The sequence below is a fragment of the Lemur catta genome, chromosome 10 (assembly GCF_020740605.2).
Source record: "Lemur catta isolate mLemCat1 chromosome 10, mLemCat1.pri, whole genome shotgun sequence".
Taxonomy (NCBI): domain Eukaryota; kingdom Metazoa; phylum Chordata; class Mammalia; order Primates; family Lemuridae; genus Lemur; species Lemur catta.
Window position 1 is genome coordinate 76105535 of NC_059137.1, and position 27369 is coordinate 76132903.

Below are 27369 nucleotides of genomic sequence, written 5' to 3' on the forward strand. Positions count from 1 at the left end.
AGTGAGACATGACTGTATGTGAACGTATTTAGTAATGCCTGGCAAAGCACAGATATTCAATAAATGTTATTTTCTTTTCTTCCTATGAAATCCTTCAATCATGAATGCAACCATGTTGAAGTTTAACATGTTCTCATATGGCTGCCTAAAATCGAGTGTTTTTATTATTTATCAAACATCTCCCTTAATAAATATTTCACGAGCTTCCACAGTGTTGCTTTTAGTAGCATGGTCTACCTTAGTTTTCCTGTGGTGATGACTTGTTTAATAGATTTTGGGGACTCATTCTGTTGCCAGAATCTTACAAAGGCCCTTTTGTGGCACCCTTCCTTGGCTTTCAAGGACATGACCCTGTTTCACATCTTGAGTGTGGTTCTCTACCCTAGTGCAAATGTTAATAAGTTAAATGTATATCAAATAAGAATTTTAATTCAGTTCATCATATGTTTATGTATTTAAATTTAAGAATCAAATTGATATAATTGGTAACATTACCCATTTGCTTTGATTTGAGATGCCAAGTGATTGAAAAAATTTTTAATTTAGAAGTGAATTACCTTGCTTATTTGAATTTATCATTTTTGCATAATTAGGATGAACTAATTTAATTTGCAGTTATCCTTTTAAATGACTTAAATGATGTCTGCTGAGATACTCAAGGCCACATGATTAGTGGAGTCATCCTGAATATTCCTCTGATTCACAGGATTGGAAAGTATTAAAGTGCAACTAGGCCGGGCGCAGTGGCTCACGCCTGTAATCCTAGCACTCTGGGAGGCCGAGGCGAGTGGATTGTTCGAGATCAGGAGTTCGAGACCAGCCTCAGCAAGAGCAAGACCCCGTCTCTACTAAAAAAAAAAAAAAAATAGAAACAAATTATCTGGCCAACTAAAAAGTATACATAGAAAAAATTAGCTGGGCATGGTGGCGCATGCCTGTAGTCCCAGCTACTGGGGAGGCTGAGACAGTAGGATCGCTTAAGCCCAGGAGTTTGAGGTTGCTGTGAGCTAGGCTGACGCCACGGCACTCACTCTAGCCCGGGCAACAGAGTGAGACTGTTTCAAAAAAAAAAAAAAAAAAAAAAAAAGTGCAACTTGTAAAGCTTGGAGACAGCATCACAAGCTTGATCCTTTCTCCGTTAATACTTATCTTTCTGTCATGTTTTGCTCTCCTTACCTTGCTCTAGGCTGCTTTACATTTTTCAGAAGGATCACACTGTGCATTTGACGATGGAGTGCTCCCCTTTTTCAACTCTGCCCTGATTCTATGCCATTTTCAGTTGATTGTTGGCTCACATCTCAGTTCTGCAAAGGGGAAGGTAGTTATTCACTTGGTGAGTCATGGTAAGAATCCCCAAGACAATGCTCTTGATGGGGACTGAAGTTTCTTTGCAAATGTTGCTTTTTGATTACGCATTTTAATCAACTTTGAAAAAATTTGAATACCAGACTACCAGCTACGGTAGCTGAAACCTATAATCTTAGAATAGCGTTTTCCAACCTTCAGGCTCTGGATTATGAAATTATTCTGGGGACTGTGGCAAGCACTTAGGAAACAATGAAACAAATTAGGATAGATAATATTAGAATATATTACATGTAATTAAGTAAAGTTTCATAAGATTTTAATATCAGTTTTGTGTGTGTGTGCTTAACTGGTTTATGTTAAAAATTATTTTATGTATTTTTTGTGAGTTGCTGTCCAAAGAGTTTGAAAGCCACTGCCTTGGATTTAAAGCTGTCTGATGCAATTTGACAATATAGCAGTTTGAAATAGCAATATATTTAAAATATAAAAGTGTAGATAGCTTTTAGTTACATATTTTGAACTGGCAGGTTGCTTTGGACCAAGAAGCCTGACTCTGGCGTGAGTGGGCATTTTCCAAAGGGCCAGAGCCCACCCTGCTATCCCCGTATAACTGGGTTTTGTAGGAGCCCAAATGCTGTCTATCTCTCTGGGAGGGTCTGAGGCAAAAGGTTTCTCATGTAACCTGTGACATTGCTGCTGCCCTGCTGAAGCTGGCTGTTGGCAGTACTGTGTCTTACCCAACCAGAAAAAAGCACCCAGTTTTCTCAAGGTCTCAGTCTGCCAAGAAGATGGCATCACACTTCTTCACCATGAGTGGGACCTGTACCTTGCTTGGTTGGCCAGACAATCCTAATCCTTAAAACTCCTCTCTTTGCTAGAGAACTTCCCATTTCTCTCCCACTGGGTCTTAAGAAGATGGGAGGTAGCATTAAAGGTTGTTTCTGTTTTATCCATACCAGGTGAGTCTATGCTTTTATGTAAAGGCCTACTCATTTAGAGGCAAGTTTCGCACCTGGAATTAGAAAACTAATCCTTAATCAGATTAATGCAGTGTCACACTTTCGATCTGCTAATGACCTTTGGAGAGGGACGGCACGTGTTTCTCCAGTTGCTAGATGCCCCTTTTAGAGGATATGTGATATCCCCACCAGGACTTCACTCAGCTGGGCTAACACACTTCAGAACCAAAGGAATCCTCAGGGCAGGAAGTGACCTCTTACTTTTCTGGCTCTTGGTTATTTGTTTCCCCAACTTCTCCTAATTTCAAAATCTACTTTCTCTCTCACTAAAATGAGAGTGAAAGAGTACACTTTAGTGAAATTTGCCATATTGTGTCACTTAACTTTTCCCGTCTGCTTATAGTTTTACATTTTTTTCCATAGAGCAGCTCTGACCTAAATTTTTTACTCTTATAATGCATTTATTTTGACTTTATTATTGCTGAAAATCAATTAAACTCCTTCATCCCTGCTCCTCCTCACCCTGCCCCCCCATCTCCATCAACCTTTTCCTGTTTTTCCCGTGTTTTTAAATATGCACTCAAGATGGTCGTCAACAAAGATTGATTGAATTTTTACATAAGATTTTTTTTCCCCATAGGACATTTTTGAAAATAGCTATAACCCCTTTTCTTAAGGATCCTTTAGATGAATTAAGGAAACAAGTTAGATAAATTTGTTAACAACATTAGAACTTCATTCTAAGATATTTTCTACAGGTCAAAACATGGCATAATTCCTATTTAAAGGGAAAGGCTGTATTATAAATTGTCTTGCAGACCCTTAGATTGTTCTTAAGAGCAGTGTTATGGTGAGAGGTGGGCACAGTCTTGGTCGCCCCAGTGCTTCATTTAAATGGGGAATGTGAGATGGTCTCTCAAAGCACCAGAACTGATTTTGCCCTGAGCCTCTCCTTGGTTGTAAATTCGTATAATCACGGAATACAGAGAGGGAAGGAAGAAACTTGGTGTTTATTCTGTCTAATATTACTTACTAGGAAATTGAGGCTCAGAGATAGGAGATCATTAAGGTCATCCAATTATTTAGTTGGTTACTTGAGTAGAGTGGTTTCAGAATGGATTCAGGAAAGTAGGAGTATTTGAGAGACATTTAGGAATTGTAATAGTTGATCCTGATTGACTGGTTGGTGGTGGGCTTAGGAATTGGGTATGGAGGGGAGAGGGAAGATTCTGGAATACTGCTTGGGCCTTTAGCTTTAGCATCTGCACAAATGAGAGGCTTTCATTTTGAAGGAGAATGTAGGAGGAAGAGTATATCTGCAGAGAAAGACAGGGAGTTTGGTCTGTGAGTGTTGTGTATTGGGTGCCTTTGTGAATCCATGACAACCAATTACAATTGAATATACACAGGAGGAAAACCATGAGAGTACTGAGTCATGAGAGTTTAGTAAGGAGAGTATTTCCAAGAGGAAGTTATTATCATTCACAGCCTCTGTGAAGCCAATTAAGATAAAGGTGGAAATGTGTCCATTAGGGTTAGCTGTAAGGAAGTTGTTGGTGACCTTGGCAAGCGGTGTTTCAATGGAGCTGGAGGCTGGAGGCCAGGCAGTGAGCTGAGAAAGGAGTGGGATGTGAGGAAGTAGACTAAGGAAATATAAACCACTGTAAAGAAGTTTGGGACAGTCAAGGGGAGGGGAGAAGTAGGGTAATACCTGCAGGAAAAGATGTAGAGGGAAGATTTTATTTGATATGGGAGAGAGTCTGGCATATTTAAGTGTCCGTGGTAAAGGGCCAGTTTTCCCACTGAAGTCATTTTTCTCATTTCTAGCTCCTACCTTCTGTCTAAAGGTCTGCACAGTTCCTGGAAGTCGTGGAGCAGATCTTTGGGGAGCATCAGAGTTATCTTTTGCTGCTCCATTATAAAGAAACTCTTGACAACTAGCTCTTGTTATCAACCCATAGGCTGACATTCCTTTGGACTACTTCCCGCATGCTCACATTCACGTTAGTAAAAAGCATCTCTCAAATTTGTTAGTAGGGGCGAAGACAGCAAAACCAACTTCTCCATATTTCAAATTGGCCCATAAGTGAGTTCAACCTGGGAAATTAACATTTTAGATCAGTTTTTCAAAAAGATTGAAATAAATCATTATTTATGGTTAATATTAATCAAACATTTAATACCTGGCACTATATTTACTTCACTATTGTTTGTTGCTTACCTGCTATGTATGCGGTACCTGGCATGAATCATCCAAAGAGGACCTGAAAGTCTTGATTTTTAAGTATTTTATATTTTGAAGGTAAATTTCTAGGGCTTGTGATGATTTTCTGTATTTTTGGTACAATATTCCAAGCTATGTCAAAAACAGTATTCTTTAAGTTACAGCTGAAACTTTTTTTTTGGACACCCTATACCCAAATCCCCTGTCTACTTCTAAAATAGGCCTTGCTGTGTGATTTTTACTAGAAAAAAGGGCCCTACTTCCTACTGAAAATTGAAAGAAAGTTGATCTAGAATTAGCCCATGGGTTCTCCCACCAAGGGTGTGAGATCCGGAGGGAGGAATGCCCAGTCCCAGGGATGGTTGAGAATCTCCCTGGTCGTGGCAGCAGTGCTGGGTGTCCACGGCATCGACCGAGCCAGACTGCTCGGGGGCTGGCCTTGGCTGTGTCCTCAGCTGCCGGGCCTCTCTTGGTCTTCCTGTCTCTGCACTGAGCCTGCTTCCCATTGCTTCACTGAGCTCTCTAAGATCCTCCCAAGAACTTTCTCTTCTGCTTAGATTAGCTGGAGGTGGTTTCTGTTGTTGCCATCAACAACTCTGACAGATTCAGAGGGTCTGGAATAATAAAGCAACCAAAAAACCATTCATTTTCAGCTAACATTTGTGGACTGCAGGTATTATGCTAAGTGCTGCAAATAAATGATGTCACCAAATCCTCAAAACAGCAGGGGGAGGCAGGCATATGTGTCTGTTTTTTCAAGAATCACCTCAAGGGCCTTCTCTTCTGTGACGGCTTTTCTGGCCTCCTCTCCTTGCAAGTAGACTTGATTCTTCCTTTGCGTCCATTCTGTGTCCTACGAAGAGGAGGGAATGTGTGTATGTATACATATACATATAATATATATGATGTCATATAATGTATATGATGTGATATACATGTAACGGTTGTAACGGATGGGGCAGGCCCAGAGGAACCCTGCCTTCAGTGTTGTGCCCTAGGCTTCCCTATCACCTTACCCTCGTCCCAGCCCAGGGAATGTAGCCAGAATTTGGAGCTAAGCCTTTGGTTCTCTAAATAAAGTGCTCTTTTCACTTTAATATGTTGCTGTAGAAATCGGGGAAAGTCCTTCCTCTCTGGTGGATAGTTGCGTGTGTGTTGATAATGGCAGGTGGAGAAAACAAGTGAAGTTTTTCCTACCTCAGGCAGGAAAACAAGTGAATTTTTAAAGTCCTCCATGGTTTACAAAGCAGTTTGAGAGAACAATGGGTGGTAAACAATGGGAATTTACTGTATGCTTAGTAACCTATTCATGTGCACAGTGAACAAGACTCAAGGAGAGGGGTGGGCCAGAGGGGAACACTTGAAGGTTCACAGGTGGAATCTTTACCGACTGCAAAGGAAACTCAAAGACTTCAAAACTAGGTCTATTAAAAGCAGAGCCACACAAGTGGCCTCCCTGGTCTGCAAGCAGCTCCACTGAGCTTGCTGCGGCATTTATGGGGCTGGTGACAGCCGCTTAGTCTAGGCTAAATAGACCTTAGGGTACAGAGGAAAACGACTGGGAGAGTCCTAGTGAAAACAAATAATACCTCAGATCTTCCACTGCTAATCTCTTTGCAGTTTGCTTTATTTATAACTGTGTAAATGTGTTGTAGCAACAACCCAGTTTGTAAACTGAGCCATCTCATCGCTCGTTAATAAACAGGAGGATATTAATAAACAGCTATCTCTTTTTTTAAGGCAACTTGACATAAGAATTAAGGTAAGAATTAAGAATTGCAAAGGAAGGTTTTAATTTATTATGTGTTGTGGCTTGTGTTTGTTTTAAAGGAATTTCGAGGCGGCCTTGACCCAACTTCTGGGTCTTTGCCAGTGTGAAAGAGGGAAGCCCAGAAGTCTGCTAGTGCCCTGTAGCCCTGGCTCTAACGTACTGGTGGAGGGGAGGAGAGGGCACTAGGGTTACTTCCAGTGCTTACAAAACCTTAAAGGTGTCTTGAAAACCTTTTCAGATTTTTTCTTTCTTTCTTTTGGCATAACTTATGAACCATCTCCCTCTGCCACTGGAACTATAAAGACTAATGGCACAGTTTCTGTGTCCAAAAGCTAACACTCTTATGGGGAAGAGGTTACATAAACAGATAATTGTAATGCAGGTGATGCAGACTATTCTGAAGTTTGTGGACATAGGAGAGAGGATGTTTAATTATGTTGGCCAGGCTGGGGGTAGGGAGTGTAGCAAGGGGTGAGATTAGTAACATTTAAGCTGGATCTTGATGGATCTCTTTGGACAGTATGGGTGTGGGAGGGTGTGTATGTGTGGGGGTGGGGGACAGGGAAGAAAGTTTCCCAGAGCAATGGACGAACACAGAACTCTGACTTTAGTTGAGTTTAGAAAGAGAGAGCAACTTTCACGATTGGAATGTGGGAACCATTTGGTTGGGGGATCTCATTTTCTTATTTCATCAGTGATGAAAAGCAAAGATGTAGAAAGTTTAGGGGATCTACTTTACATTCACAAAGATAAGAATGCTGAAAATAATAGAAGAATGACACAACGGGGGAAAATGATCTTTTGAGATCCTAGGGAAAAGCTTCCTGTTTTTCTTGTAGTATAGATGATTTTAGCACGATTTTAGACTGTAGATGTTGGAAGATATACCCTTGAAGGTATATAGCAAAGATAAAAAATAGAGACGGTACTTTAATGGTCGACACCTAGGTGCTCGCATGGGGCAAAGTGGGCCCGAGGCGAGGGGCCTCCATCCTCCATCTCTGGTCTTGATTTCTTCAGTTTCCATTTTCAGCATTTTTATTTTGAGATTTTGTTTCGGTGGTTATTTTCCATCATATAGTTATCCATATTCATTTTAGGGTAATAATATTTTTGTTCAAATACATTCTCTACACTTTTAAGGCTGATTTCATTGACCTGAAGTTAATTGTTTTTTCTTTAAGGAATATAATCCCATGTTTGCCAAGAGACACAAAGGAAAACTTCTACTTTAGTCTACAAAATTCTACCAGTCTTAAATAATTTGCACATTCTGTATATTAGTTACAATTCCATTTGCCAGAATTCAGAAATTGAAATATTTTATATGTGCTGAATATTTGCCACTTGCCAATGGCAATGAGCTCTTGTCTCTGTTCTGCTCTGTGCCCCGCACTGCCTGGGCTTCCTCGCCAGCTGGTGTGCAAGGCACAAGCAAGAGGCGCTCAGCTCCATCTCTCTCTGGGGCTCAGGCAGCCTCTCCCTCCACTCCCCCTGCTGGCCTAGGCGTGCTGGTGCTGAGGGCTCCCGCCATTTGGGTTGGTTTGATGACCCTTAGCCACGCCCACATCTTTGTAAACAGCCTTTCATTGAACTCTCCAGTTGCTCTCTTTGAGGCGCTGAGTTTCTTACAGATCTGACAGATGCATTATTTAGGTGTGCTCACAGAAAGTACAGTGAAGATACATATGAATTCAGTAGGGTACTATTAGCAAACTGCTTTTTTTCTTCACATTAAAAATCTAATGTAAAACTTTAAAAAATGTTTCCACAACTAACTTAAAATAATTTTCTTCCTCACCTCTTGAATATAGCTTCAGCAAGGTCGCTTTGGAATGTTATTAAAGAGTGGTGTTTTCAGGTAATAGGAAGCCCCGTGCAATCTAAAATAAACCTTCCATCCTATGTACAAGTTAAGTTTCCTCTAAGCTCTCCACCGTCTGCCCAGATCAATCCTGACCCAAATCTTGGGGTTCAGTGGTGGGAAGGATGGGCAATATCTATTCTTTTATTCTTTTCGTTCTTCCTCTATTCCCTCCCCAAACTCTGGGATTGTGGCTCCTGGTAAATATCCAGTGCTGTTTGAGCGAGTCACTTCAACGTCTTCCTCATTTGGCGGGTGAGTGAGACCATTCCTGTCTCATCTCTACATATAAATTCACCTTTGAAGAACTTTCTTCTAATGAATCTCTGGTTTTCTCTTTTATAGGCTGCTGGAGAGGTGAGCAATGGATGATTTTGGCTTCCTCGTAATAATTCCTGAGAGGGTGTGTCTAGTGCCTCCGTGGGAGGACATTGTCACCTGTGTCAACAGCTTTGAAGCTTTAGCTGAATTTGTGAGAGGTCAGGAAATGTCTAATCTTATATCCTGTTACGTTTGTATGTATTAAAAAGTGTATTGAGAGGAGAAAACCAGGATTATAAATGCAAGGAAAGTGAGAAAAAGAAAAGATTATCTAGAAAATTGAGGGAGAGAAAAATAAAGGGAGGTGGGGAGAGAGAAAGAACAGGAAACAAGACCACTAATCTAGATATTCTGAAATTCTTGTTAATGTCTTGCCTTGCACCAATTGACTCTCAGTCTATGGTTGCCTGTGGATGCTAAAGTACGTTATTTTACTGGAAAGAGTCTAACGTAGTAAAATAAGTAATAATTTTAAAATAAAAGAAGGCACTTAGGAACACTGCACTAAATTGCTAGAAATTATTTTTTAATTGTAGCAGACATTAAATTTGTTCTTCTGCCATTTATTTTCATTTCCTTTGAGTGACAACCATGATGGTTATGAGGGGTAGACCCCATCTTCAGATCCAGAGGTGGGCCCTGAATGCAGGAAACCATTTAGAATAATCCTATTTCCTTTTCATAGTGATTGATACAGCTTTAAGTCAATCAGAGAATGATATTTCCCTAGTTACTGAAGTTGGATCAGGGGTGGTCCAATCACGGTGAAGCTTGGGACTTCCGTATGGTGGTTCTCAAAACTGGCCTTAACCTTTGCACTGCTCTTGGATGTGAATGAGGGACCACTATGAATGCTGCTAGTGGCCATTTTATGAGGCCAGCCTAGGACCAAAGCCAACATTTAGAGACAGGCAAAACTGAGAGAATTGCAGAAAAAATTATGCCAGGGCTTGGACCAAACCATGCCTGGACCAAGCCATGAAAAGTCCTGTGGACTTTTCAGTTACAGGAGCCAGTAAATTCCCTTAATTGTTTAAGCCAGTTGAGTAGCTTTTCTGTTATTTGCAGCAGAAATAATCTCGATCAATAACGCCTCTGTCATGCTTGAGTAATTTAGGCTTAATTAAAACAAACAGGCCTCATTAAAAGATGATACATTTATAGCTTCAGAATATCAAATACATTTATTGTTTCTGTTATATACGTATTGTAAAGGATCAAAACTAAAATCCCAAAAGCTGAACCTCACTGTCTCATTCGCAGAGAATAAGGGCTATGGAATTTCAAGAAAAACAAATGTTTATAATTAAAGTTGTTTGAAGATAAAGGAAAAATTATAGGTGAGCCAAAGCTGAAACGGTTTGAAAGAGCAACAGCTATTTTGAGAAACTTCTGCCAAGCTAGGCAGAGTAGAAATGAAGAAAAACTGATAGCAGTTTAAGATCTACTATGCCAGTATGCCAGTTCCTTTCACGTACATTATCACACTGAATTCTGACAATAATCCTTGGAGGTTGCTCGTGTCCCCTCCCCCACCTCCACCACCATTGTACATTGGTGGAAACAGGCGAAGAGAGGAAACGTCATTTGTTCAGTATCATATAGTTATTTACTATCAGAGGCAGGATTTGGGCCCAGATTATGCTCTTACTACAAACTCGCTGTTTCTTTATGATATATAGCTGGAAAGTGTAGGGGCCCTCAGTGCCAGCCGGGGTTGGAGCAACTCAGCTGAAACTGCCATCCACTGGTTTCGGATGCATTTAGCAGTTGCTTCGTGTGCTGGAGGTCCCTTATATTGCAAACCCTAAGCTTTAGCTTTTTCAGATACTCTTTAATTTACAAACAAGTCTGGCCCTTTGCCTTGGGAATAGCAAATGCAAGGGAAGAATTGGACTCGGTAGTGTTTGCCTCCACACAACCTAACCAAACATAGGAAGCCTTATTCTGATGCACTGCCTCCTTCACGTTTTTCTAAAAAGATTCACTAACCCTCTGCCAATGTGATAAGTGTTGGGGGAAATGAGTGTCTGAATTGTCATTCTAGGAATTGCCTTTTGCAGCTGAAACTTCACCACTTAGTTAAGCCCTCCCCTGCCATCTGCTCGGCTCCCAAACTGCTGCAAAGGTTGAGAGGAGCTGCTAAAATTACAAAGAGCCGTATCTGTGATAGAAATTCCATGGCATGAAATCTTCTCATTTTTACATCTTGTCGAATGCTGGCTTCAGAGGACCATGCTCTTAAGATCAGGGGGACTCTTACAAGGTGTCAGGTCTTCACAGGCAGCCCTTTCATCGATAGACGATTGTTCACACAAATTCATCTGAACCAACCTCATAATCAGTCCTTGCAAACTCATCTCAGCCCCAGCTCTGAGGCCAATCAAGTCTGAGAGAATTTAAGGAAGCCTGCCTCAGTTGTGACAGTTTCACATCATCTTAGTCTGTTGCCACATGTGAAAGTGACTTACACAGTGCTGGGCACACGGAAGACATTGTTATTCAGGTCTGATCGTTAGACTCTTCCTGCATTTTTGTGAGCAAACCCATTCTCTTGGGCCCCTGTTCTGGAACCTACATCCCTATCTCTTCTCTCTGTGTTTAAGTCTTTAGTTTGTCAAACACTGAAGTTCCTTTTATGATCAGTTCAGCCCTTGTAAAGGCCCAGCTAGGTCTTTGATACTTGTTTCCATCTCTCCTAATATTTACTCCTTCCCTCCTTCCTTCATTCACTCATTCAATATGTTTGTTTATTAGAGAATTTTTACCAGGTGTGAATGCTATTTGTGGAGATTCAGTGTCTCAGATCACGTTCCCTAGAAGCAGAGATTGAGATGGGAATTCTCAGGCAAGTGAAATAGTGAGAGAATGCTGCAACGGGAGGAGGGAAACAGAAGAGGGCAGGGGAAGAAGCTCCGCAACGATGGGCTTTCATGGGGCACAGTGGAGACTGGATTATGCCATCCAGCTTATTCTCCCCATGGGTAAGGGGGCTGGGCTGGGGTACCCCTGCTGTGAGTCAGTGCTTGGCTACGGGCCACCTCTGGGAGTGGGGATGGGTGAAAAACTAACGTCAGCTCTCAAGCTTCCCCAGCCCAGGTGTGTGAGCCCTGACATGAGTGAACAGAGCTGCTTGATGACTCTGTGTGCCCTGGGTACTTCTGCCTTTCCAGGGTTCCCTCCTCTATTAAAAAAAGATTAAAAATTATGTTTAATGACTGCATTGATACAAATATGAATATAATCCAGGCTGCATTATATTTATTTTTTTCTTTGGATTTTGAAAGAGATTAAAATGTTTTTATAGGCTCCTGAAAGTATCAGGGGCCCCTGGCACTGTGCCTACCATGCATAATGGACAAACTGGCCTTGTTAGTGAAGGTAGGATCGTGTGGGAAGGCATTCCGTGGGGTTCAGAGCTGCCGGAGTGCAAAGTGTGTGGCTGTTGCTTTTTCCTTGTCTTTGCTTTCATTTCCTGCCTGGATTCCAAATAATGCTTATTACCTTCTCTTTCTAATGACCATGGTCTATTGAGACTACACTGGGTCAAATTTTGAGTCCTCTCAAAATTCATGTCCACCTGAAACCTAGAATGTGACCTTGTTTAGAAATAGGGTCTTTGCAAATGCAATTGTTGTAGCTAAGTTTAAATGAACATCCTGAATTAGGGTGGGCCCCGAATCCGATAACTCGTACTCTTAGAAGAAGAGGAGAGAGCACAGAGGCAACACAGAGTCACAGCCTTGTGACTCCAGAGGCAGAGATTGGAGTGATGCAGCCACAAGCTAAGGAATGCCAAGATTTGCCAGCAACTACCAGATGCTAGAAGAGAGTCATGGAATAGGTTCTCCCCCAGAGCCTTCAGAGGGAGCATGGGTCTGCTGACACCTTGATGCGGGATTTCTGGCTTCCAGAACAGTGAGGGAGTACATTTCTGTTGTTCTAAGCCACCTGGTTTGTGAAACTGTTACAGCAGCGCTAGAAACTAATACTGACTGTCTTTGCAAAATGTCTTGTCTGAATTTCAGGCATCTCTGGCTTTGACTATCTGGGCAAAATTGGCCCAGACTCCTAACTCTTTGCCCATTACTTTCTGAAGCTTGCTGTCCACTTCCGAGCACAAATGTTTAGTCCCTCAGTACTGAAGAGCAAGCAGAGAATGCACAGACTGGAGAAGTTGCTAAGGTGGCTTTTATCCTACCAGAGTAGTTTCCTTTCTTCATTCATTGCATCACACTTATTATCAGCAGTGCAGGATGCTAGAAGAAAATGGAGCAATGTCTTCAAAGTGCCAAAGCAAAGATTTTCTTTTGAGAGCAAGAAGAGGAGAGGAAGCTAGGTGCGCTTATTGTTTATTATCTTTCTTTTATCCCCAATTCAGAAGGAATAGCAATAAATAAATACCCTGCCCATAAAACCAGGATTTTTCTAGTTTTCTAACTATTTAAAAACAAGAAAAAAATTTTTAAGGAACACTGTATAACACATGCAAATGTGAGGATGACATGCTGTAATATCCCACAACCTATGTGCTACTTGAGGGAAAGGACTGTATCTTCTTATTCTCAGTGCTCAGCATCTAGTGCAGTATCTGGAACATTGTAATCTTCCAGTAAATGTTTTCCTAATGAACTGATCTGCTACTGCATTGATTATCAAGGTTGTTTAACTCATGTGGGGGACTGAGCAGATGTCCCTTGCTACATCATATGCACAAATCCTAAAGTTGCGTCTTTTGAATAGGACCATAATTTCTCTTGGGGGGAGGTGTATGAATGAATATTTATGTTCTCCAAATACTACCTTCAAACAAGTTCTCAAGATCAAATACTTTCTCCTTATCTGTCAATACACTTGGCAAAGGTATTGTCCTTTAGATACATTATCAATACAGGAATACCACTACAAAGTTAGAAATTGACAATTAACATCTTTTGTAAGTGATTTAAAACACTTCATTTCTAGTAAGTTTATTGAACATGGAGAGTGCTTAGTGTGAACCAGAACTATACTAAGCACTGTATATATATTATCTTGTTTAATCATTGTAACTAACCAATGAGGTAATTATAATCATCACTTTACTGAAAGGAAAAACTGAAATATAGATGGATTAATTAATTTGCCCATACATGGCAGAGCTGAGTTTAGATGACTGTTATCCTAACTGCAAAACACCAGGCTGGCGAATCTCAAGTGTGTTAAAAATCACCTAGGGCAGTACGATAAAAATAAAAATTTGTAGGTTTCATTTCTAGAGAATCAATGAGTTTAAGGTAGGCTTGGGAATCTATATCTTTAACTGTCACCCAAGTGGGATGTAAGTGGTCCATGAACCACACTTTGAGACCCACTACTCTATGCTATGAGATTGGGTTATATTGTATCTAACACCTTTTATTCAACACCATTTCCCTCCTTGTGGATATCCAGTTGTTCCAGCAACCTTTATTGTAATGACCATTTTTTGTGCTGCTTATAGTTTCATTTTTGTCATAAATCAAGTGTCCATATGTAGAAGAGTTATGAACATGACACTCCTATTTTATTTTCTCCATATAATTCCTATGGTTATCCATTGTAAACACAATTTGAGAAATTTTGCTATGTACGTAAGGACAAGAAACCTTGGGAAACCCTAGGAATCATTTTGTGAGTGGACATAATATCAGTGAAATTTAGATATGGCCATTTAGAAAGCAATGCTGAGCATTTCCTGGAATCCTCCTTTAAATACACCCATATGGCCTACCAAATACAGTTTCTGGTGATTTTAGGAATGTGTGTACAGTTCAGCAAAACCCAGGAATTACTCTTTATCCCTCTCCATTTTGTTTCTTTTCTTTTCTTCCCTTTAATTAATTTATTTTTATTTCAAAATATTACAAGGGTACAAATATTTTTGATTACATGTATCAGTTTTGTTATGCTTGAGTCAGGGTTATAAGTGTGCCTGTCACCCAGATAGTGTTCATTGTACCTGTTAGGTAGGTTTTCACACATTCCCTCCTCCACCTGGCTTGATTTCCACTGAGTTTTACTTCCCTCTGTACACATGTGTGCATATTGGCTAGTTCCAGTTTAATAGCAAGTACATATGGTGTTTGTTTTTACATTCTTTAGATACTTCACTTAGGATAGTTCCATCCAAATTGTTGCAAAAAGCCTTAATTCATCTTTCTTCATGGTTTAGTAGTATTCCATAGTATACATATGCCATGTTTTGTTAATCCACTCGTGAATTGATGGACCCTTGAATTGATTCCACATCTCTGCAATTGTGAACTGTGCTCAGTAATATTCCAGTGCAGGTGTCTTTGTGATAAAATGACTTCTTTTCCTTTGGATAAATACCCAGTAGTGGGACTGCTGGATCAAATGGTAGGACTATTTTTAGTTCTTTGAGGAATCTCCCTACTGTTTTCCATAGAGGTTGCACTAATTTGCAGTCCCACCAACAGTGTAGAAGTGTTCCTTTCTCGCTGCATCCATGCCAACATCTATTGTTTTTGAACTCTTTAGTAAAAGCCATTCTAACTAGGGTAAGGTGATATCTCATTGTGGTTTTGATTTGCATTTCCCTAATGATTAGTGATGTTGAGCATTTTTTCATATGTTTATTGGCCACTTGTATATCTTCTTTTGAAAAGCTTCTGTTCGTATCTTTTGCCTACTTTTTAATGAGGTTGTTTGTTTTTTCCTTGCTTATTTGCTTGAGTTCTTTATAGATTCTCGTTATTAGCCCTTTATCGGACGTATAGCTTGTGAATATTTTATCCCATTCTGTAGGTTGTTTGCTCTGTTGATTATTGCCTTAGCTGTGCAGAATATTTTTAATTTAATCAGGTCTCATTTATCATCAATACATGAGTGGATTGATAAAACGTGGTATATGTGTTTTTGTTGTTGCTTTTATTGTCATTGGGGTATTCTTCATAAAGTCTTTGCCTAGGCCGATATCTAGAAGGGTTTGTCCAATACTTTCTTGTAGAATTCTTATAGTTTCATGCCTTACAGTTAAGCCTTTTATCCATCTTGAATTAATTTTCATGAATGGTGAGCAATATGGATCCTGTTTCATTCTTCTGCATGTGGCTATCCAATTTCCCCAGCACCATTTATTGAATAGGGCTTCTTTTTCCCAGTGTATATTGTTGTCTGTTTAGTCAAAGATCAGTTAGCTGTAATTGGATGGTTTTATATCTGGATTTTCTGTTCTGTTCCATTGGTCTTTGTCTCTATTTTTATGCCAATACCATGCTGTTTTGGTTACTATAGCTTTGTAGTATAGTTTGAAATCTGGTAATGTGATGCTACGAGATTTGTTCTTTTTGTTTAAGATTGCTTTGGCTATTTGAGCTCTTTTCTGGTTCCAAATGAAACAAAGAATTATTCTTTCTAGATCTGTGAAATACGATGTTGGTATTTTGATGGGGATTGCATTGAATCTGTAAATCACTTTGGGTAGCGTGAACATTTTAACAATGTTGATTCTACCAATCTATGAGCATGATATGTTTTTCCATTGGTTTGTGTCACCTGCAATTTCTTTCCTCAGTGTTTCATAGTTCTCTTTGTAGAGCTATTTCACCTTCATTAAGTATATTCCTAAGTATTTTATTTTCTTTGTACCTATTGTGAATGATATTGAATCTTTGATTTGACTCTCAGCTTGACTGTTATTGGTATATAGGAATGCTACTGCTTTGTGTACACAGTTTTGTAACCTGAGACTTTGCTGAATTTATTTATTGATTCCAGGAGTCTCTTGGTGGAGTCTTTGGGGTTTTCTATAATAGACATAGGATTATACCATCAGCAAAAAGTAATAGTTTGACCTGCTCTTTCCCAATTTGGATACCCTTTATTTCTTTCTCTTGCCTGATTGCTCTGGCTAGGACTCCCAGCACTATGTTGAATAGAAGTGGTGACAGTGGGCACCCTTGTCTTTTTCCAAGTCTTAGAGGGGATGCTTCCAACTTTTCCCCATTCAGTATGCTGTCAGTTTGCCATATATGGCTTTAATAATTTTGAGATATGTTCCTTTTATGCCTAGTTCATTGAGGGCTTTTTTTTTTTTATCATGAAAGGGTGCTGGATTTTGTTGAATGCTTTTTCTGCATCTATAGAGATGATCATATGGTCTTTGTTTTTGCTTCTGTTTATGTGGTGAATCACATTTATGGATTTAGGTATGCTGAACCATCCTTACATCCCTGAGATGAACCCCACTTGGTCATGGTGGATTATTTTTTTTATGTGCTGTTGAATTCGGTTTGCTAGTATTTATTGAGGATTTTTGCATCTATATTCATAAGGGATATTGGTCTGTAGTTTTCTATTTTTGTTGTGTCCTTGTCTGGCTTTAGTATCAAGGTGATACTGGCTTCATAGAATGAGTTGGAGAAGATCCCCGCCTTCTCGATGTTGTGGAATGATTTCTGCAGTATGGATACCAGCTCTTCTTTTTAGGTCTGGTAATATTTGGCTGTGAATTCATCTGGTTTAGGGCATTTTTGTTGTTGCTGTTGTTGGAAGAGTTTTTATTGCTGCTTCAATCTCATTGCTCATTATTAGTCTCTTCAGAGGTTTTATTTTCCTGAATCTTGGGAGGTTGTGTGTTTCCAGGAATTTGTCCATTTCCTATATGGTTTTTTAATTTATGTGTATAGAGATTTTCATAGCATTCACAGATGATTATTTTGTATTTCTGTGGTATCAGTTGTAATATCTCCTTTTCATTTCTGGTTGAACTCATTTTGGTCCTTTCTCCTTTCTATTCCTGGTTAATCTAGCAAGAGGTCTATCAATTTTGTTTATCTTCACAAAAGAACAACTTTTCATTTCATTGATTCTTTGTATTGTTTTTTTATTCTCCATTTCATTTAGTTCTGCTCTGACCCTATTTCTTTTCGTGTACTGGCTTTGACTTGGATGGCTCTTCCTTTTCTAATTTCTTGAGATGTGTCATTAGATTGTTAATTTGTGATCTTTCTGTCTTTTCGATGCAGGCATTTAAGGCAATGAATTTTCCCCTTTGGACTGTTTTTGCTAAATCCTATAAATTTTGTTAGTTTTTGTCCCCTCTGTCATTCAGGTCAAGGAATCTTTTGATTTCCATCGTAATTTCATTATTGACCCAATAATCATTCAGCAGCAGGTTGTTTAATTTCCATGACTTTGTGTAGAATTGAGTGTTTCTCTTAGAGTTGATTTCTAGTTTTATTCCACTATGGTCTGAGAAGATACATGGTATAATTTCTATTTTTTTGAATTTGTTGAGACATGTTTTGTAGCCTAAACAGTCTTGGAGACTGTTTCATATGCTGATGAGAAGAATATATATTAATGTATATTAAGTAGTTTTTGTGTAAAGTGTTCTGTAAATGTCTGTTAGGCCCATTTGTGTTGCCCAGGCTGGAATGCAGTGGTGTGATAGTAGCTCACTGTAACTTCAAACTCCTGGGCTTAAGAGATCCTCTTGCCTCAGCCTCCCTAGTACATGGTACATGGGAGTATAGCCATGTACTGCCACGCCCAGCTAATCAAACGAAATTTTTTTTTTTTTTTTTTGTAGAGACAAAGAAAGTTCTTGCTATGTTGCTCAGGCTGGTCTTGAACAACTGGGCTCATCAGATCCTCCCTTCCTAGCCTTCCAGAGTGCTGAGATTATAGGCATGAACCACTGCACCTGGCCTCAACAAAATAATTTTGATTTCTTGTCAGACAAGCTCTTAAAAGCATCTTTTATTTTATATAGTAATATATAAAACAGGTTAAAAAGTTAGCATTGGTGATGAGTGGCAGGTGAGAAACCTGAGGCACAGAGATGTGAAATTATCTAGCTAAAACCATGAAGGAAATTGTATGAACAACCCAAGATTCCACTGCATTGCTTTTTACTGAGTTCTGAAGTTGGAGGCAGTTACCCAGCTGAGTCCCAGGAAGGGAAAAAGCTTTCCACTAGAAATGGTTCAGGCTTGCAGTAGCCAAGTTTCCATTCATAGCCGCAGTCATGGAGAGTCAAGTGGTGACCCACCTGGTCACAGGAAAAGTGTGTGGGCTAAATGAAGTATTGCTATCCAAATAATTATAGTATGGGCATCTCACCTCAAATTCTGAACACTAATATCTCAATAGCACAGAAAGAGTTTTTTGTTTTGTTTTGTTTTTCAGTACAAGGGGTGTGATGGCCTCTGAATGGGCATGTTATATAGCATATATACTTTCTTCATTCTCTGTCTTAGAAAGCCCAACAACTAAATGTTGAAAGAATTTCATTTGTTCTATAGGCAGCCACACAGCACTTGGACCTCAGCTGATGAATTAATAGTCAACTGGAGAGAAGCAAATAGGTTTGGAGACCTAAGGAAACACCCACAGCCACCGAACTAAAAGAGGAAGCGCATGGGCTTTCCTCTCTCTAGTTTTTCTACCTTTTGAACATAATTAGCTGAAATTTTTCTTAATTAGCATGCACATTTCTCCCAATGATCTGTACTTTCTCTGTGTCAGTCCAGTCATATTTTATTGTAATATTGGAAACAAAGGTCATTGATGTTTTTTTTTGGGGGGGGGGGACAGCCATCATCCCTGACAGGTGAGTGGACAGTGCGGGAGAAATGGATGGTGAGACTTACCTGAAGGTGGAATTGGTGTTCCCTTTGGAAATGTCTCCCAAGCCTCCCTGATAATAACAGTTACCTGGGGTGTTGGTTAAACATACAGATTCCCAGTCTTCTCCTTTAGGGATGCTGATTCAGTAAAGTTGAGATATGTCCCTGGAATATGTATTTTTAACAACCATGTGGTTGTTCTCATTAGAGAAGTGAGAAAAACACTACCTTATGAAGTATAATTTTGAAAAGGTAGTCAGAGACTGGGAGTCCCAGATTCCCAAATATCCCCCCATTGCCTGGAAGGTATTAATATTTCTCTCTTTCTTACTATGTTCCAAAACCTCTGTTCTCCACCTCCCATTAGTTCCCATTCAGTCCCATTTGGGTGTCTTGTTCTTAACTCAAATGCATCATGTCCTCATCATTTCACCTCAGCTAACAATTTCCATTCCATTCCAAGTCATTCCTATTCCACACACCCTGAGTCACAGAGGTACCAAACGATTTGCTATTCCATGCTCTTCAAACCTTTTACTTTTTCACATTCCATTTTCTACATGGAATGCCTTCTCTCACTATTCAGCTCATTGCACTTCTATTTCTTCTTCAAGAGTTCACACATCATTTCCTTAGAAGTCTTCTTTAGCTCCTCCAGGCAGAGTTAATTCTTGCCTGTGTCTCCTAACACTAGATTTCTCTTATCTCAAATGCATGTTATATTGTAATTATTTGTTTACTTGTCTGTCTCTGTAGGCAGCTCAAGTAGGGACAGTGTCTTCATTTCTACCTTCTAATGCCTGGCAGATTATATAGTAGGAATTTTAGAAATATTTACTGAGTGAACTTTTGACTTTTAATAACTTTATTAAATGATCACTATCAAATAGAAAGATGTGGGTTAATTTATTTATGTAACTCCAAGTATTCATTCACTTGTTAATCTATTTATTTAGACAAATATCTATTGAACCCCTATTATATGCTAAGCGTAGAAGTGGAGAGAAACATATTTCTTGCTTTTTTTTTTCTTTTTTCTTTTTTTTTTTTTTTTTGGTGTGTTATCTTCAGCCTGAAGAGAAACATATTCATAAAATAACTTTATAAGGAATACAAGATTTGCTACTGTGAAAAGTGCCAAGAAGCACAGGCGTATGGGGCAGAGAAAGTCTATGAGGGGTGAGGGCTGCTGATGAAAAGGAGTCATCTAGGGACAGAGGGGAGTGAAGAGCCCTCCAGGTTCAGGAAAGAGCCTGCTCCAAGGTCCTGGGTGGGAGGGAGTATAGTCAGACAGGGGACTGCTCTGTCTGGAGCAGAGAGAGCAAGGGGACCTATGGCTGGAGAAAAGGCTGGATCCCAGAGCACACAGATTTGCACAGGCCATTTTAGGAAGCTTTGCCTTCACATGCAGTGGGCACCAGTGAAAAGTAGAGTGATTTTGGTGTGTTAGTACATTTTTGTGGGGATTTATCCTGGCCGACTGATAATTCATTGTATTATTTATTTCTGCTTTGACCAGGTCTTCAGGACAATAACCATGTCCTGTGTTTCTTAGAATTCCCAGTACCTAGCACTATACTATAAATAGAATGGGGGACCAAGAAGTGTGTGCTGTTCATTTTATTTCAGATTCTTGAGAGTGAGGCTTTACGTAAACACACTTAGAAAGAATCTTAGTTAATCAAATCCATTGGATAGCTAGTAATGATATACAATTTGTGTGAAAACTGAAAGAAATGCATATGGTGGATGGACAGCTGGTTGTCCACTACTAACTGATTCCACAAAACCTGTTTCTTAAGTGTTTGGGAAGCTAATAGTCAGGGTTAGTTTCAGAAGAGCCTGCTTCCCTTGTTCAATAAAGTTATTTTACCTCTCATGATGTTTGAAGTTTCACCATTACAGAGTCATTACTAGGCCTTAAAAGACTCTTTTGGTCTTTGAAAATATAAAGACCTAGTGGAGGGGAAAAGATGTACTACATTTGTTAACGGACATCTTTGGGCCATTTCAATGGGCTCCAAATACTGTGGAAATACATGTACTAGGGTTAGAGTGGACACATCTGTGATGTGGAAATGAGGTTTGCCAGGTGGCCAGTTCCTCAGTGTGCCTCTGTGCTGTCCCCTCTAGCAATGAATAGCATTTTGTGAATGTCAGCAATGATTGTGCCACTGACTATCGCAGAATCTGTCTAGACTTTGGTTTCACAATAAAACAGAGTACTTTTCTCCCTACCCTCTAGGACACTACGAAATTTAATGATATGGGGAAAAGTACGATAAACTTTGGGAGGTGAGTACCTTTGTCCTGTAAGCTGAGCTGAAGGCACTGCCTTTGTGTTTCAGTGGACTTCTCAAATCAACTTTTCAGAAACAAGTTCATTTTGTAAGGTCAGGATTTCATTTCAACCTCGGAGTAGATAATGTTAAAATAGTGCTTTCTGATCTTCCATCAAATTTTTGAGACTTCTTTATTTGTCCCATTGTTTAATAGATTCCTAGTTGTTGGAGGGGAGATGAATGAAGGGAGCCCTTGTTGAAGTTTTGGGGTGAGAGTGGTTTTTCCAGAATAGTCCATGATGATTTGGAAAATTAAGAACTCTATGCATGACAGAGGCATATTTCCACTGCACATTTAAAAAAATTTTTTTGTCTCTGAAATTTTTTAATCTTTTAAAAAAATTGTATTTCAATATATTTAGGGGTACAAATAGTTTTTGGTTACATGGAGGAATTGTACAGTGGTAATGTCTGAGTTTTTAATGTACCCATCAGCCTAATAATGTACATTGCACCTGATAGGTAGTTTTTCTTCCCTCATTCCCTTTCCACCCTCCCCACTCCTCAGTCTCCAATGTCTGTTGTACCACTCTGTAGGCACCTGCAAACCCATAGCTTAGCTAAGTGAGAACATGTGGTATTTGGTTTTCCCTTCTTGTATTACTTCACTTAGGATAATGGTCTCCAGTTCCAACCAAGTTGCTGGATGGAAATAAAGACATTATTTCATCCTTTTTTTATGGCTGAGTAGTACTCCATGGTATATATTCATATACACCACATTTTCTTTATCCCCTCCACAGTTCATGGGCACTTAGGTTGATTCCATATCTTTGCAGTTGTGAATTGTCTGCTGCACATTTTCTATGAGACTTTTCTTATTTTCTTCTAGGGTTTTCGCCACTCTGCCATGTAGATTTCTATACTGTTTTCAAATACGGCAATTATATCTCATAGAATGAATTGGTGATTATGGCAAATATTGTATTAAAAATACTTTTAAGATGAATAAAACCATTCTATTAGTAAATGTAACTTCTTTATTTTCTCACATATTCACAAGAGATGTCATCGGTCTTATTTGGAATTTTAATAAATTAAAAAATCACCACTGAGGAATAAGGACCTCATTATTCAAGCCCTGGCAGTAACCGAAAACTGATCTGCCCATTTTTTACCTCTTCCATTTCTCAAAGGCTCATCTCAAGTCCTAGGATTCGTCTAACAGAGTCTAAGTCAGGGGTCGGCAAATAATAGGTCAAATCTGGCCAGCAGCTTTTTTCTGAAAATAAATTTTTACTGGAGCTTAGCCAGGCCATTTGTTGAAGTACTGTTTGTGGCTGCTTTTGTGCTACAACAGCAGAGCTGAGTAGCTGCAGCTGAGACTGTGTGGCCTGCAGAGCTGAAAACATTTACTGTCTGGTCCTTTATAGAAAAAAAATTTGCCAATCCTGGTCAAAGATATGTTTCCATCTATTCTTAGGCCATTAATGAGGCTTGAACTCCTTGAAAGTACACAGACTATCCCCTATTTCTCTTTGTATTATATCTTCAGTGCATATCACACCGTCTTTTGTTAGAAGGAAGTGCTCAAATTCTGAATGAATGAAAGTAACCCGATCCAGCTGTATAAATAATCACATGTCCCCCACTTAAAACCTTAAAGAATATAGGAAAGAACCAATGAAAACCAGGCATGGGTTTTTTTTTTTTTTTTTTTTTAAATCAGGACAATTTGGGGTTGATTTTCAGGAATATCTGCATCCATAGGGCAAACTCTGATCTTGGTGTGCTGCAGTGGGTTGCTTCTTGTCTCATTCTAGCAATCCAGTGCCACTTTTGTGTCCCCAGGAGAATTTTCATACCTAACAAGCTCCCAGAAGTATCTCTAAGGACACCCTAGCGTCAGGTGCGGGGCAGCACGGCCAAGACTAAATCCGCGTGCTGGGGATATTTATATTCCCCACTCATTACCCTAGTAGGCAAATTCTGTTTTGCAATTTGGTATTACATGAAAAAAGGAGGTGTTTGGAAAGCAAATGTGGCCTGTATTTTGTGCTCATTCTACCCTTGTTTGAATGCCCTTGGTTGACTTTGCCTACATATGTAAATCTGAGAAATGACTGGGATGTAAATTTGTTATTTTAAAATTCATATATCTGATGGCTTGTCTGAGTAGGCATTGGAAAGGACTTAGAGAAAATAATCTGGCTAGTTTCCTTAACAGCCAAGCCAGAGGTGGGAAATATGTAGCAAGTTTCTTACCCCTCTGACCCCTTCCCTCCCGTCTCCTGTCAGACACCGCTAATAGATCACTGCATTCTTTCAGACAGAGCCTCAGGATCCTTCTTAAAATGTGCCAGGCAGCCGCCCCAATTAGTCAGAATTGGCACGTGAGGTGAAACCTCACCTTTCAAAGCTGGTTTTACATATTTGTAAATGTGAGAATCTTGTTCCCCCCTTTTATGTCTTCCTCATGCCCTCATGTGGTCCAGGCTCTGAAGACAAGAACTGGGGAGGCCTGGCCAGCCTGGGTGTTGTCAGCAGAATGTTCTCAGCACAGACAGAGGTGTGTCAGGACCAGACCGAGCAAGGCAGGCGGGTGTTGGAAAGTCCCAGGAAATGAACTGGAAACAGCAGGGAGGAGCCAGATGAAGGACGGCTTTGGATCCAGGGCTTCTGGCTCCCGCGATTGTGGAAGCTGGCAAGCCCAACAAAGTGTGCAGTGCAGGCTGGCAGGCTGGAAATTCTGACGGGAGGTGCTATTGCAGATTTGAATCTGAAGGTGGTCTGGGGGGAAGAATTCCTTCAGTCTTTTCTGAGTCCCTCCGCTTATCAGATGAGGCCTACTCACGTGATGGACAGTAATCTGCTTCTCTCAAATGCTACTGACTTAAATGGTTATCACGTCTAAAAATTATCTTTGCAGTAACATCGAGACTGGTGTTTGACCAACTGGGTGCCACAGACTAGCCAAACTGACCCATAAAATTAACCATCACAGTCAGCGTAAGTGATTTTTAGTGGTAGATTGGTGTTTTAAGATTTTTATTATGTTTTTTTAAATTTTATTTGTATAAAACTTCTGATTTCAAGGGATTATTGTTTAGAACAAAGGTAAATTTATTTAGGTAAAACATTTGATTTTTAAAAATATTAAATAAATATTGAGTATAAATAGTATATGGTAGTTTGATGAAGGTTATACTGAAATGACTGAGAATAGAGAAACAATGGTAAGCAACAGAGAATCATTCTACACCTGTAACAAGGAAATGTCATGATAGAAATGGGGTTTAGGAAGGTTAATTGTGCTGATCTGAACAAAGGTCATGGACAGAAAAAAATTCATTAATAAATAATAAATGTAAAAATGTTCTGTCTTACTATAGTGATAAAATAATGCATTTTATAAAGATACTTTATACTATATTTTCTGTATGTAATTTTTCCAATCACCTGTTCCATTTTGAAAAAAAATTGCTTATGCTATTTTTTTAAATAGCTTTAAATTTTATGTAATCCGAGTAGTTAGTCTTTTGCTTTATGATTTCTTTAATGGATTTTAAGCTTAGGAAGTCGTCTTTGGTTTTTAATTTGCAGATCAAATATCTTGTTCAAATGGTCATTTGCAAAGAATGTTTTAAAAAATACTTAACTTTTTAGTGGATCTGGGATTTATTTTGTCATACACTTTGAGAGATGGGTCTAAATGAATTTTATTTCCCTTAAATTCCTACTCAGTTATTCCTGGATGAGTTAATGAATAATTCTTCCTTTCTGGTGATGCCGCTTTTATTTTCTAGCAAATTTTTATATGAAACAAATCAATTTCTGAGCTATCCTGTGTCCTAGGTCTATATATTTTTCTTCTTTCAGTAATGCTTTATTCTAATTATCATAGTTTTGTAACATATTTAAATATCTAACTTGGCTAGTCCTATCTCATGACTCATATTTTTCATTTAGAATTTTCTTTGGTAAACATATCCATTTTTTTCTTCCTGAGAACCTCAGAATCTGGTCAGATTCTCCAAAATTTTCATGGAAGTTTAATTGGATTTTATATAAATCATTATGGGAGGTGTATTAGGGCTTTCCAGAGAAAGAGAACCAATAGGAGATGTATGTATATAGCTATAGATATATCCTATATATATAGGATGGGAAATTTTATAAGAGGGAGAGAGGCATTATAAGGCAGTAGCTCACTCAATTATGGAGGCTGAGAAGTCCCAGAATCTGCGTCCAGAAAGCTGGAGACCCAGAAAAGCCAGTGGTATCGTTTGAAGGCCTGAGAGTTGGAGAGATGATGATGTAGATTTTAGTCTGAGTCTGAAGGCCTGAGAACCATGAGTGCTGAGGGCAGGAGGAAATCAATGTCCCAGCTCAAGCAGTCAGTGAGAGTGAATTCAACCTTCCTCTGCCTTTGTGTGCTGTTCAATTCCCACTCACATTGGGAAAGTCCATCTGCTTTACTCAGGCCATGGGTTCACATGCTAATCTCTTCTGAAAAAACCCTCACAGACACACCCAGAAATAATGTTTATTGAGGGATCTGGGCATCCTGTGGCCTGGACACATAAGTTGATACATAAAATTAACCTTCACTACAGTTGTAATGAATTTACATCTATATACATGTTCAACTTTTGATGTTTGTTGACTATAGAGCACAAGTAAGAGTAGAGTCAATGAATTAGTCTAAAATAATAACAGACATTTTGTCCTAGTTGCCTCTTTCACTTGAGCAATTTAGAGGTATAAACAGTCAAACTGAAATTAATTTCTTTTTATTTTTACACCTAAATGTCTAGCGGAGATGTATTCCAGCAATCAAGGATCCAATGACTAGCTTCAGGGAACAGAATAAAAGAAGCAATGATAAATATAGTGAATGGATTTAGAAATTTTTGGAGGATAATTTGCATTTCAACTTTTATTTTAACTTTCATTTTAATTCCTTAGTATTCCAAATGGAAAGCTATGATCAATTTCTCCAAAGATTTCCATCATGGGTGTTTATAATTTTTTTTTTAACCTTTCTTTTCTCTCCTCTTCTTTTAGTATCTGAATGCTGGGTTTTCCTAGCCCTGGCTAATTCTTGGTACTCTTGACTCTCTTCTGACAGCAGAAAACAATGATCAGACAGGTTGAATGATTCAATGGAAATTTAATCTGATATCAGCCACGTGTAAGAAGCAACCTCATGTGAACTGGAATTGTTATGCTGGGAATTATCTGATTCCTGCAGGCCTCTTGTCCTCAGCCCTGTGAATGACTACTAAGGGAATTTAAAGCATGTGAAATAGAATAAAGGTAGATTTGTTGACTCAGCATTGAACTGGACATCTCTCCTTTTTGCAGGTAAAACTAAAGAGGGTAATCATGGATATAGATTTTATTTATAAGGGAAAAGCATTTAAGTGTATTCATGTAAGGTGCTCTTTGATGCAGTAATGTCTTATTATTATTTTTTTTTTTTTCGAGGCAGAGTTTCACTCTGTTGCCTGGGCTAGAGTGCCGTGGCCTCAGACTAGCTCACAACGACCTCAAACTCCTGGGCTCAAGTAATCCTTCTGCCTCAGCCTCCCAAGTAGCTGGGACTACAGGCATGCGCCACCATGCCTGGCTAATTTTTTCTATATATATTTTTAGTTGGCCAGATAATTTCTTTCTATTTTTAGTGAAGACGGGGTCTCGCTCTTGCTCAGGCTGGTCTTGAACTCCTGACCTCGAGTGATCCACCCGCCTCGGCCTCCCAGAGTGCTAGGATTACAGGCGTGAGCCACCACACCCGACCAGTAATGTCTTATTTTCCTTTAAACTGGACTTACAGTTTTGAATCCAGATGTAAAGGCAGACATAACAAAACCACAACCAAAACAAAGGAATCTCTGTTAACAAAACATCTTAGCTGCAAAGAATGGTGACCTGAAGAATAGAGTTGCCAAAATGTGATTGGTCAGCTCACTGTTCTGAAAAAAAGGAATCCTCTATAGCTGCCTAAGGAAGACCAGTTAT

The 27369-nt window shown here is 39.3% G+C and overlaps 2 long non-coding RNA genes across 2 annotated transcripts in view; both read left to right on the plus strand.

Moving 5' to 3' along the window:
* The window catches only part of LOC123646018, a 78224-nt gene extending 76989 nt beyond the window's left edge, over positions 1–1235 (plus strand). Inside the window, exon 9 of the long non-coding RNA XR_006737758.1 lies at positions 1187–1235. This is a non-coding gene — a long non-coding RNA (uncharacterized LOC123646018). The remainder of the gene's footprint in view (positions 1–1186) is intronic.
* Positions 1236–8531: 7296 nt separating this feature from the next.
* LOC123646100 lies at positions 8532–26862 on the plus strand. The gene is made up of 4 exons (XR_006737794.1): positions 8532–8605; positions 24275–24354; positions 26413–26712; positions 26840–26862. It is a non-coding gene; the product is annotated as an uncharacterized LOC123646100 (long non-coding RNA).
* The last annotated feature ends 507 nt before the right edge of the window (positions 26863–27369 follow it).